This window comes from Mustela erminea, chromosome 1 (assembly GCF_009829155.1).
Source record: "Mustela erminea isolate mMusErm1 chromosome 1, mMusErm1.Pri, whole genome shotgun sequence".
NCBI classification, from domain to species: domain Eukaryota; kingdom Metazoa; phylum Chordata; class Mammalia; order Carnivora; family Mustelidae; genus Mustela; species Mustela erminea.
This window is the reverse complement of record NC_045614.1, coordinates 86,168,779-86,182,000: the sequence shown is the minus strand read 5'-3', so window position 1 is coordinate 86,182,000 and position 13,222 is coordinate 86,168,779. Positions and strand designations below refer to the sequence as shown.

The window sequence follows — 13,222 nt, the reverse complement described above, 5'->3', positions numbered from 1 at the left end:
TACTATTTCAAAATAAAACCTAATAAAAATAATCAAAGTAAATCAGATCATATCACTCGCCTTCTTACAAATGCTTTAATGGCTCACTTACGCTATTAGAATCAAATCCAAACTATTTCCTTTGACTAATAAACCCTACAGGCTTTGATGTCCCATGCCAATCTCAGACATTACCTTCTACTACTTTTTTCCCCTCTTCATTTCCACATACTCCAGACTCATTAGTGTTCCTTCTGCTTTTCAAACATGATAATCTGTCTTCACACTACTTTTTAAAAGATATATTTATTTGAGAGAGCGAGAGGGAGGGACAGAAAGTGGGTGAGGGGTAGGGGAAGAGGGAGACAACTCTCAGGCTGACTCCCCACTGAGCAAGCAGCCACCACAGAGCTCATCTCATGACCTTGAGATCATGACCTGAGCCAAAATCAAAAGTCGGATACTTAACTGACTGAGCCACCCAGGTCCCCTGGCTACGCTTCTTTTTTTTTTTTTTTTTTTTTAAATCTGGAATGCTTTCTCCTCTGATTTTCACATAACTGGCTTTCTCCTCAGAGAAGATTTCCTTTAAAACCTAGCTCAGATGAGCAATGAAGTCACTTGCTATCTTATCACTATATTTTAATTTCCTGTACAGCTCTTATTCACCTATGCTTTTCTTAAGTATTTATTATCTATATACCACCTTTCATGTTGTTTTTCTCTCAGTAGATCTCCAGAGCCCAGAATGGTCATTCGCAAAGGATAGATACTGAAAACCCATGCTTAAAGCTGAATAAGTTATTCACAGAACTTAATATTTATGTTATTAGTAAATGTTTTTTTAAAAAACAAAACTTCTGAGTAAGTTTTATGTAAATCAAATGCTAATTACACAGCAAAAATCTATAGTACTTATATAAAAGATGAAAAGAAACAAATCTAAGTGCCCACTACAGAAAATCACAAAGGAAGAGAGCAAGGGAAAAAGAAAGGAACTAAGGAATTATAAACAGCCACAAACAACATAATGGAAAGAATAAGTCCAAGCCTATAAATAATGACTTTAAATGTAAGTGGACTAAATTCCTGAATCAAAAGATACAGAGCAGATGAAGGGATAAAAAAGAAGACCCAACTACATAATGCCTACAAAAAACTCACTTCAGTTTTAAGGACACACAAAGACTAAAAATGAAGGGATGGAAAAAGGTATTTCATGCAAATAGAAACCAAAGGAAAGCAGGAGTAGCTATACTTGTATTAGACAAAACAGACATTAAGCCAAAGATGATAATGAGATAAAAAGGGTCATTATAAAATGATAATGAGGGCATTCCAACAAGACAGTATAATATTTGTAAGTACTTATGTACCTAACAAAGGAATACCTAAATATAGAAGGCAAATACTAATAGACCTTCAGGGAGAAATAAAAAACAATGCAATATTACTAGAAAAATTTTATACCCCACTTAGATCAATGGATAGATAATCCAGACAAAAAAATCACTTATTAAAAACCGACTTTAAACAATGTGTTAGACCAAATACACTTAATGAATATATACACAACATTTCATCTAAGATCAGTAGAATAAATTTTCTTCTCAATCACACATAGATCATTCCCCAGGATAGATCCTATGTTAGGCCACAAAACAGGTCAATAAAATTTGAGAAGACTGAAATCATTTCAAGCATCTTTTCCAAACATAATGATTAAAACAAGAAATCAGTCATGAAAAGAAAATTCACAATTATGTGAAGATTAAATAATATGCCACTAAACAACCAATGGGTCAAAGCAGAAACCAAAAGATAAATCACAGAACATCTTTAATCAAACGAAAATGGAAATACAACACCCTAAATAAAACTTATGGGATGCAGCAAAAGCCACTGTGCAAGAGATTTATAGCAATAAACATCTATGTTAAGAAAAAGTAACTCAAACAACCTAACATGACACCTCACAGAACTACAACAAGAACAGCTAGTCAAAATCAGTAAAGAAAGGTAACAACAAAGCTCAGAGTGAAAATAAAGTAAATGGAGACTAAAATGACAATTGAGAAGATTAATGAAAGTAAGAGCTGGTTTTTTAAAAATTTAAACAAAATAGACCAACTTTTCTTAGTAGGAAATATAGGACTCAAATAAATAAAATCAAAAATGAAAAAGGAACATTAGAACAGATACTACAGAAACATATATGATCAAAAAGACCACTAAGAAAAATTATATACTGACAAAATGGATAACCTACAACAAATGGATATAAATTCCTAGAAACATACAATCTGCCAAGACTAAATCATGAAAAAATAGAAAATCTTAAAAGACCAATTACTAATGAGACAGAATCAGTAATCAAAAAGCTCCTGAGAAAAGAGAAATATACAGGACTAGATGGCTTCACTGGTGAACTCTACCAAACATCTGAAGAATTACTGCTCATCTTTCTCAAACTCCTCTCCAAAAAAATAGGTGTGGGAACACTTTGAAATTTATTTTATGAGGCCAGCATTGTCCTGATACCACAATCAGGGTACTGTAAGAAAAGAAAATTAGAGACCAATATCCCTGATGAACATAGATACAAAAAGCCTTAACAAAATATTAGCAAACTGAATGCAACAGTGCATCATATACCATGGTAACTAAGGATGGTTCAACATATGCACATCAATGTGATAAACCACATTAATAAAGGATAAAAATCATATAATCACTCAATAGTTGTGAAAAAAAATTTGACAAAATTCAACATCCATTTATGATAAAAACTCTCAAGAAAATGCATATAGAGGAAATGTATTTCAACATAATAAAGACCATATATGACAGGCCCACAACTACCATCACACTCAATGATGAAAAGCTGAAATCTTTTCCCTTAAGATCGTGAATAAGACAAGAATACTCAATCTTGCCACTTTCCTTTTTCTTTTTGCAAGGACCTGACTGCTCTATAATTTGGTAATTTTTCACGGTTGTTTTTGCAGTAAACAAACAAGAGGAATGAAGTAGGATTCCTTATATATAAAAAAATCAATCTTATAATTTTTATTCGACAATACTGAAAAGCCCTGTCTAGAACAATTAGGCAAGAGAAAGAAATAAAAGGCATATATATCCAAAAGGAAGACAAAAAACTATCAATTTGTTTAAGTATGATAGCACATTTAGAAAACTCTAAAGACTCCACCAAAAAACTGTTAGAACAAATATATTCAGTAAAGTTTTAAAACACAAAAGCAAATGCAAAAAGAAGTTGCATTTGTATACACTCACAATGAACTATCAGAAAGAGAAACTAAGAAAACTATTCCATTTACAATTGCATCAAAAAGAATACCTAGGATTAATTTCAACAAGGAGGTGAATGATCTGTACATTAAAAAATCACAAGACATTGATTAAAGAAACTGAAGACAAAAAAACCCCACAAATAATTGGAAAGTTATTTCATGCTCATGGATTAAAAGAATTGCTATTGTTCAAATGTTTGCACCACCCAAAACAATTTACAGATTCAATGAAATCCCTAGATAAAGTTCAATGGCAAGGATATGAAAAAAAGGAACCCTTATGCATTGTTAGTTGGAATGTTAAATTATGTGGCCACTATGGACACAGTAGGTAAGGTCCTTAAAAAAATTAAAAATAAAACTACCCACAGAACCCAGCAATTTCACTTCTAGTTATTTAGCTGAAGGAAACAGAAACACTAATTCCAAAAGATACTATGAATTCTCATATTCCTTGCAGTCAATACATCGAATCAACCTGTGTGTCCATTGATGGATAAATGGGTAAAGAAAATGTGGTACATACAGACACACACACACAAAGGAAAATTATTCAGCCATATAAAACAAAGAAATCTTGCCATTTTCAATAATACAGATGGATACCGAGGGCATTACAACAAGTGAACTAAGTCAGGTAAAGGCAAATACCATATGATCTCACTTTTATATAACGGAATATTACTCAGCCATCAAAAAGGATGCATTTACATAGGCATGGATGGAACTGGAAGGTTTTACACTAAGTGAAATAAGTCAACCAGAGAAAGACAATTATCATACGGTTTCACTCATATGTGGAATATAATAAATAGTGCAGAGGATCATAGAGGACGGAAGGGGAAAACAAAATGGGAAGAAATCAGAGAGGGAGACAAACCAGAGACTCTTGATCTGGGGAAACAAACTGAGGATTGTGGGAAGGGAGGAAGGTGGGGGGGGCGGGTTAACTGGGTGATGAGCATTAAGGAGGGCACATGATATAATGAGCACTAGGTACTATATAAAGACTGATGAATCACTGACCTCTACCTCCGAAACTAATAACACATTATATGTTAACTAACTGAATTTAAATTTTTAAAAAGTATACAGCTAAAAATAAAGATAAGATTTTAACATAATTCATTATGTATGTAATATCTTTTTTATCTGGTAATTCCAGAAATACAGTAAAATACTGTTTTTGCTTAAGTGTTCTCCACTGGTTACCACATTTTTGAACTTTCTTACTTCTGTTATTTTTCAGTCAATTGTCTTAGATATTCAGTTGGTTCTTTCGTGCTTTCTGGCATTATCAAATGGTTTCACTAGTGTTTTTGTTCTAGGTCTGTGAGGTGTAATGTTAGGCTGTTTGAGTTGTTTACTTTTTCTTAGCATAGATGTTTATTATATTTTAAAAACAGTGCAAAGGATCATAGGGGAAGGGAGAGAAAAGTGAATGGGAAGAAATCAGAGAGGGAGACAAACTCTCAGTTTATTTCCTTTGACTGATTTTTGTTAACATAAAATACATTTTTATCACAATTGTTTATGTAACAAACTGATAGCATTAACATCCCTGATTATTCCCCTATCTAAATACATGCCTTTGGTGACATGGCTTTCCAATTCCTTCCATCAAGAAGTAAGTGGCATCATGAATTTTCCAATCCACGAACATGAAATTCTCTACCTTTATTTGTATCTTCCTTAGGGTAATGTTTTGTAGTTTTCAGAATAATACCTCCATTTCTTTTGTCAAATGTATTCCCAAGTACTTAGTTCTTTTTAATGCTGCTGTGAATATAAATTTTGCCTAGAAATAGAAATCCAGTAAAATTATTACTGGATTGTCCACTACAGCATCAGAAACAATTTTGCAATCACTTCATTCTGGCTGGCTTTGTTACCTGCTTTGGCTAACAAAAAATGGTAGGTGTGACAAAGAGCCAGTACCAAGCCTACTTGATGTGGAACCCTGATCTTCTGTTTATCTTCCTGGAATGCTGACACCATCATGTAAACAAGCAATAGCTAGCTTGCTGAAGGCTGAAACATGTGACTGAGTCACTCCATCACTTCACTCAACAGTCAGCTAACTGCCAGACACACAAGTAAGACCATCTTAGACCACCTATCCCCTAGACACATAATCAAGCTCAGCCCAAAACAGAAGAATTATCCAGCTTTCTCATTAGCAACAATAAAAAAAACATGCTTATTGTTTTATAAAACTAAGTTAAGGGATATCTTGTTGTACAGCAAAAACTAAGAACCTATTTATGAATAACAAGAAATATTATTGCCTGGCACATACCAAACATATAATTAACCAACACAGCTCATTTAATTATTGAGCACAGATATATACCAATTGAAAACATATTCAATCTGTAAAATATATCGAAGTGTAGTTCAAGAAACTTTCTAGAAAATAATTCTTAAATTGCAAGATTTGTGATACATTTTTACAGAAAACTATTTTGTATGGAAAATAGAAAAAAATATATTTGAATTTTAAAAAAAGAAATGAAAAGCTAATCTTTATAGAATATGTCTCAAATTGTGCCTCAAACCTTTTTGAAGGAAGATATGCAAATTAAAAAAATAAAAATACATATAAATGAACATAAGTACATGAATCAAAAAATCAAAAAATATATATGTACATACATACATGAATTAAAAAAATGAAAATTTCTCACTAAGAAACTTTTCAGAAAAATTAACAATGCCACTCTCCCTCAGAAGGATAATGCTGAATAAGCATACTCAGCTCAGGTCATGATCTTGGGGTTGTGACACTCAGTGTGGAGTCCACTTGGGATTCTCTCCCTTTCTCTCTCCTTCCCCCCTCAGCCCCTCTCCTCACTATCTAAAGTAAATATTTTTTTTTAAAAAGTACTAGATTAAAGTATTTCAATATTGCTATTTATAGACTGAGTGATTCATCTTTATCACTTAAGACACAAAATAACTGATCCTTAAATAAACTCCTTGTATTTGGAAGAGGTTTACTCTTGAAAACAATGATCAAAACCTAAACATGAGTAATGCATTTTGATGTTTAATCATATACATTAAAAGCAATGTTTAAATGTTCCTTTAATAGATACCTTTAAGTCATTTTTTAAAAAAAACTTCTTAAAGTCATTTTTGTTTAAAAAATAATTTAAAATGATTAATAACGGGCATTGTAGCTAAAAAGGCAAACACAAAGACATTTATTAGCAAAGAAACGGAAAAATTTAAACAACCCTGCAACACTTTCGTGTATGCAATTCATCAAGAAATGTTTTAAAGAACAAAACAAATGTTGGCTCATTCTGGAGCTTCTTTGTCATCATTAATGTATTCAGGTTTTCACAGCTGAACTGCTATACTTTGAAAAGATTTTCATGAAAGGAAACTCATATTCAATTTTTAAACAAAGCTGTCAGGTTACCAAGATTAAAATTAGTTTGAGTGTCCAGAAAATCTTTTCTTAAAAAAAAAAAAAAACTATGGTGGTCTTTATTTGCAAACAAAATACAAGAAGCTTTTGTTTAACCATGTGTATTTATTTTGGGGGAAAAATAAAGTGAAAGAACAATTTTAAAGTAAGACTATTCTGTTTCATTACTAGTTCTATTTCTCAAATTGATACAAATGATCTCCTTCTGTTTCTGTCTATCTGCTTGCCTTGTCAGTACAACTAATTGTCAGGGTTGGGGAGATCTCTTATATCTAAACAGAAGATGTGCAGTTTGTAACCTGCTTAATTCGCCTTATGTCCTACATGCCCTCAGTATGGTGTTCATTAAAGTCTCAGCTGTTTTGTTTGTAGCAGTGGCAGCCCAAACATAGGCTTATTTTTCTTTGTTAAAAGGCCAGATTGTGCATAAATATAACCCTAATCTGTGTGTCTGGGTCTGTGTGTATGTGTGTCTGTGTGTGTGTTTTAATGGCAAGAAATTATGAAGCATGTAAACACTTCTTGGTTTTCCCATCACTCAAGCCAGGTATCTGAAATCAGTCCCTTGCCTAAAATGTTCATTAAGAACAGCACCTCTCAGTCTTTGGAAAAAGGTTTAACATGAGAGCCATCTATAAAACCAGATAAACTCCAATGGCAAGTTGGTATAAATAAATTCTATAAATTGCAAATAAAAACCATTCTTAAGGGTTCTCATCCCTCCCCTGTAAAATTTTCCTGGCCTAACTGCTTCCATGCATTTGATTATAGAGAAGGTTTAAATGAAACCTACTTATATTTGCCTTGGAAATAATATGGCTCAAAATCATATGGCTTGAACAAATACTCAAAATTTTATATTTAACCAGTCCATCCACAACTAGAATTTCTGTTCAAATCTGATGTTTGTAAGTAGATTACTATTACCCTAAGTTTTTAAATACAGCCTCCCTGATATGTATACAATTAATTTCAAAACTCATGTATGAATTGTATAGTTAACAGTGTTCACATGTATCAAATTAATCACATTCCAAAATCATTAAAAATAGAGGGTATAGGGGCACCTGGGTGGCTCAGTGGGTTAAAGCCTCTGCCTTCGGCTCACGTCATAATCCCAGGGTCCTGGGATCGAGTCCCACATCGGGCTCTCTGCTCAGCAGGGAGCCTGCTTCCCCTCTTCTCTCTCTCTCTGCCTACTTGTGATCTCTCTCTCTCCCTTTCATATAAATAAATAAAATCTTTTAAAAATTAAAAAAAAAAAGTAGAGGGTATAAAAATGTGTCAAATATTTAATTACTGCACTTTTGTGTGAAATTTGATTAACAAGACAAAAAGATTTATTTTTAACTTGTTACTAAGTTACTTGTGATGTTAATTTTAACATGCAATTAATTATATGTACATAAAGGGCTATTAAAGTATTAAGCCTGACAGCTACAAAAAATAATTTAACCTCCAAAATGACTAAAAATTAAATAGTCTATAGGTCATTTTGGCCCATACAATATACTTTTTAAAATAAAATTACATTAATTATTAAATACAACTACCCAGATATGATGATTTTAAGAAAACATTCATAACTGTGTCTCCAAAAGCTCTTCTCAAAAATAATCAGAAAACTGACGGAAGAAAATGGTCATAGACGAAGACACCGGAAATAATTGCGAAAGTATCAAAGACCCCCACCAGAGTTGTCTTTTCATTCCTACGGTTAATTTGTGATTCATTCATACTTTATATACTTACAAAGGTGCTTTCATATAGAAAAAGAACAAGATTTTTACCCTAGTGCTGATCTTTTGTCATTAATCCACCAAGATTTAAAGAAAAGAGAGAGTCTGTACTAGGACACTGAAGATGAAGCATCATATCTGAAGAGTAGCTGCACATAAGAAAATTACAGGATGGAAAGCAAGTTCAGTGATAAAAACCCAGCCAAAGTTAAGACCACTTCCTTGAGAGGAAGTGAGGCTACAGAGATTTCATATATTATCCTTAAGGACATGAACAGAAGGGCTTTGCAACACAATATGGTACACGATATTCTTTCTCAGTATGAAACCTGTCACACCCCTAATGTCATAATTTGGAGGAACTTAATCATAAGGCCTAGTCAAAGGATAACAAAAGTTAAAGTTTATGATGTTGTGAGTGGAACTACAACTTCAAGAACAAATTTATCAGAAACACAATAGCTGAGAGAAAGTCTCTCATTCCTGGTTGGGTAATAATTGTTCTTATTCCAAGTACTGTGGGGAGCCCTTTATAACTAGAATAACAAGGAGAATCAGGCATATAACCGACCACAGTCCAAACCAGTCTTTCCCAGAGTGATTTGACAGTACAAGATGAGTCCCTGTACTCATATAGAGAAGGGAAAAGAATGAGGTACCAACATTAACCCAACTTGACTCTTCTTAAAATCAAAGCAAATAACATATTCCATTTTTTACATGTATACAGAGAGCCTGGACAACACTAAGTTACTTAACAGAAATATACTTGACATAAAAATTGGAAATTATATTAGAGTATATAACTTTAACACTGAGAAAATTTGAAGTACAATGCTACTATCCCTACCATCTTCCAATAGTTAAGAAAAATAAAGCAAAATGAATTTAGGATTTACTAAGTTGGTTCTGGTGCTGAAATAAGAGGGCTTGTTTGTTTAAGTATTATAAAGTTTGTGATTCTTCTATATGTGTCTGAAAACATAACTGGCAGTATTTCTACATTCAATTACTTTTAAAAGATAAGATTTTTAAAATTATTGTAAAAGCCTCTTCAGACTATATCAGTAAGAGTGACTCTGGAAAATGGCTGAGCAGGAACTCCACGGCTCCATTCCTCCACAAAAACAACTAATAAGCTGACAAAAACTACCAAGAATCACTTTTGCAGAACTCTAAAATTTAGTCAAAAACTTAAAAACAAACGGCAGAGATTAATGAAGACAGAAGCTGCTGCTTTGTAGTAACCTGGTACAGGGTGCTAATGCCAGAGGGAGCTATACACACTTTGTTCTAAAGGAAAAGTTGGTTGAGTGTTTTACCTGTCTGGCAGCTCCCTAAAGGAACAGGGCAAGTACTAGCCTTTGTTTCTTCCAACTTCGAGTGTTCCCAGAGCTGGGGCACATTCTCTGGTGGCATTTGCTAAAAGCAGTGAAAGTCAGAATTATTGGCCACAGCAGACTAGGTCAAGAAATAAGTTAGGGCAAGCAACAGAGAAACCAATAGCGTAGGTAGGAAAGGGCTGGGAAAGTAGACATATGGGGGAATATGGACTTTCAAAATCTCCCATGTACCTGAGGGAATCAAGAGGGCCATAGGCATCCTCGGAAAACAGCCTGAAGAGACTCAAAACTGTTATCTCTGGCTGAGCTTTATTCTCCACGTAAAGGCAAAGTTGTGAACAGCCTGGCTAAGCAATGAAGGATGCCTACCTTGACAAGAGCCAATATACAGTCTTATTTTGGCTCCAGGTATTCAAGGATAATTTGTCAAACATTTGAGCTCTAAGCTAATATAACATAGACTTCATAATTATACACACAAAGAATACAGACTTTACAGAAATAGTTTGTAAAAGTCATTAAAACAACAACCTGCAACTGCAGGAACAATAAACCCCAAGAAGAAGGTTGCCACATTATGATATTCAAAATAATCCAGTTTTCAACAGAAAATTAAGAAGCATACAAAAAAACAATAAAGTATGGCCCATTCATAAGGGAAAAAATTATCAGAAAATGTCCCTGAGGAAGCCCAAGCATTACACGTGCTAGACAAAGATTTCAAACCAGGGACGCCTGGGTGGCTCAGTTGGTTAAGCCACTGCCTTCGGCTCAGGTCATGATCCCAGCGTCCTGGAATCGAGTCCCACATCGGGCTCCTTGCTCAGCAGGGAGCCTGCTTCTCCCTCTGCCTCTGCCTGCCACTCTGTCTGCCTGTGTCACTCTGACAAATAAATAAATAAAATATTTAAAAAAAAAAAAAGATTTCAAACCAATTGTAATAAATACGTTCTAACAGCTAAAGGAAAACCACACAGAAGTAAAGGACACTAGGAGAACAATGTCACAACAGAGAATATTAATAAAAAGATCAACATTAGAAACAGAAACAAAATAGTAATTCTGGAACTGAAAAGTAGAGCAGGCAAATTTAAAATTCACTGGAGGGGATTAACAGCATATTTCAGCAGGCATAAGAACAATCAGGAAACTTGAATTTAAATCAATTAAGTATTTAGTCTAAGGGTCAGAGAGAAAAAAGAATGGAGGAGAGATAAAATAGAGAGTAGAAAAACAATAAAGCGAATCAGTGAACCCAAAAGTTGGTTTTTTGAACAGATAAAAAATTTGACAAATTTTTAGCTAGACTGATACAGAAAAATACTAAAAAATGAGAAATGAAAGTGGAGACTCTACTACAGACCTAATAGAAAAAAGATTATAAAGATACTATGAACAAATGTATACCTACACGTTTGTAGGTGTTGTAGGTGTTAGGAGGTGAACAGATTCCTAAACACGCAAAAACTGACTCAAGAAAGAGGAAATCTGAATAGATTTGTAAGAAGCAAAGAGATTCGATCACTAATCAAAACACTCCCCCAATGAACAGGACCAGATGGCATCATTGGTAGTGCTACCAAATATTCATAACAATTAACACTAATCCTTCTCAAACTCTTTCAAAAACTAGAAAAGGAGAGCGCATTTACCTATGTGGCCAGCATTACCCTACCGAGTAAGAAAAAGATATTTTAAGAAAACTACAGACCAGTATCCCTAATATATAAATATAATGAATATAAATATAAAAATAATCAACAAGGGCGCCTGGATGGCTCAGCTGGTTAAGCATCTGACTCTTGATTTCAGCTCAGGTCATAATCTCAGGGTTGTGAGATGGAGCCTTTCATCAGGCTAACATGCTGGGCATGAAACCTGCTTAAGATCCTCTCTCTTCTCCTTACCCCAACCTTAAAAAAATCCTAAACAAAATACTAGCAAATCAAATTCAAGAGCATTTTAGGAGTATTATATATCATAATCAAGTGGAATTTATCCCTGGAACACAAAACTGGTTCAGTTTAGAAACATCAATCAATGTAGTACATAACATTAATAACATGAAGGGAAAAAATGACATGATCATCTCAATTAATGCAGAAAAAACATCTGACAAATTCCAATGTCCTTTCCAGATAAAAACACTCATCAAACTAGGAATCAAAGGAAACTTCTTCAACATGAAAAAAAGGCTTTTATGAAAAATTCACAACTAACATTAATCAATGATGAAAGCCTGAAAGATCTCTCCCCAAATCATAAACAAAACACCACTTCTATTCAACATCATACTAAAAATTCTAGCCAGAGTAATTAGGCAAGAAAAAGGAAAGGCATCCAAATCAAAAAAGAAGTAAAATGATTTCTATTAAATGGTGACATGATCTTTCTTATACAGAGAAAATACTAAAGAACACATACACACACACACACACACACACACACACACACACAGAGCTTATAAATGAATGCAGCAAAGTTGCAGGATAAAAGATCAGTGTGCAAAAATCAGTGTATTTCTTTAACATAACTGCAAATATCTTTTTGACAAGAAGCCTCTAAATACATGTAAAGAAACATTTTGGTTCAATAGTCCTAATGCTCTCAAACCAGTTATTAAGATATTCTATTTAAAGAAAATCTTGAAGAAAGGAATAATCTATTACTGTCACACTTCCATTTTATATACTTATTTTAACAAGAGAGTAATGGTTATCCAAAACAGGGGTCAATAAACTAGAACCCACGGGCCAAAGTGACTGACCTCCTGTTTGCTAAATAACATTTTATTGAAACACATCCACAGACAGTTGTTTACAAATTGTCTATGAATGCTTTCAGGCTAAAATGCCTGAAACTACAAAACTAAAATATTTACTATCTGACCCCTTAAAAAAAAAATTGCCAACCTCAGCTCTAAAAAATAATCTAGTACAGAAATTTTACCTTAGATTGGCACATGACAGTGAAACAATGATTTCCCTTTTACCCTATTAATTATAAGTAACTGCCTGTCAAAATCCAAGAAAACTCCTAAAAGTATGGCTGAGTTAATGTACCAAAGATTACGAGGCTATTTCCAACCTAGAATCAAGAACTAGCTTTGCTCACAATTGAAGAGAAAATGCTCTTAAAAACTGTTAAACAGGGGCACCTGGATGGCTCAGGTGGTTAAGCATCCAACTCTTGGTTTCAGCTCAGATCACCATCTCATGAGTAGTGAGAACTCGCATCAGGCACCACGTTCAGCAGGGAGTCTGCTTGAAGATTCTTACCCTCTGTCCCTAACCCCACTCACATGTGTGCCACACGCTCTCTCTAAAATAAATACATATATATATATATACACACACACTGTTAAAGGGTTAGATTAGTAGGTAATACTGATGATAAAAGACTACCTACCCA

General features: G+C 33.8%; 1 protein-coding gene and 1 long non-coding RNA gene across 7 annotated transcripts in view; both read right to left on the bottom strand.

Moving 5' to 3' along the window:
* Positions 1–13,222, bottom strand: part of TBC1D5 (TBC1 domain family member 5) — a 550,005-nt gene that overhangs the window by 317,941 nt on the left and 218,842 nt on the right. The gene's annotated exons all lie outside the window — the stretch shown is intronic.
* On the bottom strand, positions 5,976–12,712 carry LOC116584228. The gene is made up of 3 exons (XR_004283102.1): positions 12,701–12,712; positions 10,343–10,348; positions 5,976–6,046 (listed from the first exon to the last, which is right to left on the bottom strand). It is a non-coding gene; the product is annotated as an uncharacterized LOC116584228 (long non-coding RNA).